Genomic DNA, 1591 nt, shown 5'->3' with positions numbered 1-1591 from the left:
TGAGGAAAACCCAGCCCCCCCATAAAAAAAAAAAAAAAAAAAAAAAAAAAAAAAGAGCAGTGGACTAATGGTTCGGAAACTAGACTTAAGTCCTAGTCACTTGTTAATAAGCTAGAACCAAAGCAATGGGATACATGAACTCTGAAGTTTATCACCATTTTGAAGTTGTGTGACCACCTTCCCATTCAGACATACCAATAAATGATTAAGCAATACAGCATTTAATTGCACCTATCACAGAAACTGGCATAACATGTGTGCTAGTAAATGTTAGTTATTCTTTCCTTCACACATAATGGAAACATTCTGTAACATTCTCAAATTTAAGAAAAGGAAGAGTTTGCCTTTATCCCTTGAGGATGGAGGCATATAGAAATATTTTCCTGATATTATTGTGTCGAACAAAAAAGGACAACTGCAAAGTAAAAGCTGTAAAGACAAAAGAATCTATTGGTCTTAGAAAGCTGGCACAAAGTTAAGGGTCAGACCTTGGGGCATACTGCCAGGTCCCACCAGTAGCTAAGCCAGAGAAAAGTGACAAATGGGTCTGCTAGCTCTGAGGGAGGAGGCTGTTTCTTATTTTAAACTTAAAAAATAAAGGTATGTTACATAAGTTGGGAGGAGTTCACACTGGTCAAAGGTAATAGAGGAAAGCCTAGGGTAAATGGGGAAGGGACAGGATCAGGTTAGAAAGTCCATTAGCAGAAGTTATGTGGAGCAGTTCGTTGAGGGTAGGACAATAGTCAGCTCTTCGAGTCATCAAAGTATGTGACCAGTCCTAAAGGGATCTGTTGCAAGCTTTATTGTGAGGATGAATATCTTTGTAAAGGTCAATCATGTGTACAGTAGGAAGTAACTCATACAGAATGCCAGCAACCCTTTTTCCTCTTTCTGTAGTATCTTTGGTCTTAATTGAGCATAGCTCTCTATTTTTATGGGTAAACTCTATCTTTACAGTGGTAATAGAGGCTTGTACAGCCCTTTTTTTCAAGTTTATTTATTTCGTGAGCATGAGAGAAAGAAAGCACCCTCAACAGTTTCATGGCATGATCTTCCAACAAGATTTTACGGCACAATCCTGACCCCCAGCCAGCCAGTATCATGGGTACACTGATCTGGCATTCTGGCACGTACAGGTTGTCCAGGGAACCTAAACCACCATCTGTTATATGGATTCAACTTCACTTGAGCCAAGCATCACCATTGTACCACCAAGTCAGCCCAGAGAATTGTACAACCTGTTTAATAAATAAATAAATAAATAAATAAATAATTGTGGAAACATTTGTTTTACTCTATAAATATGTATTTTATGAAAAAACATTTTCAGTGAGTCTTCATTAAACTGAACATTTTCTTCCTCCAGGTCTTGCCATATGTTATATCAAATGAAAGCTTCTATTCCAATGCAAACTACTTTTTGAGTCAACTGAAGGACTGAAAAAGAGCTATGCTTTAAAAAAAATTCTTTGTCAACCACATCATGGTCTGGGAGGATATAAAAATCATCTGGCAAAGATTGTTCCACATGTTAAGCAAGAAAGAAGAAAAGTAACCATTGGAAGCCAATCAAAAATGGGAAAGAATTTAA

The sequence above is a fragment of the Tupaia chinensis genome, unplaced genomic scaffold (genome assembly GCF_000334495.1).
Source record: "Tupaia chinensis unplaced genomic scaffold, TupChi_1.0 Scaffold000139_1, whole genome shotgun sequence".
Classification (NCBI taxonomy): Eukaryota; Metazoa; Chordata; class Mammalia; order Scandentia; family Tupaiidae; genus Tupaia; species Tupaia belangeri.
This window is presented reverse-complemented; position numbering follows the sequence as displayed.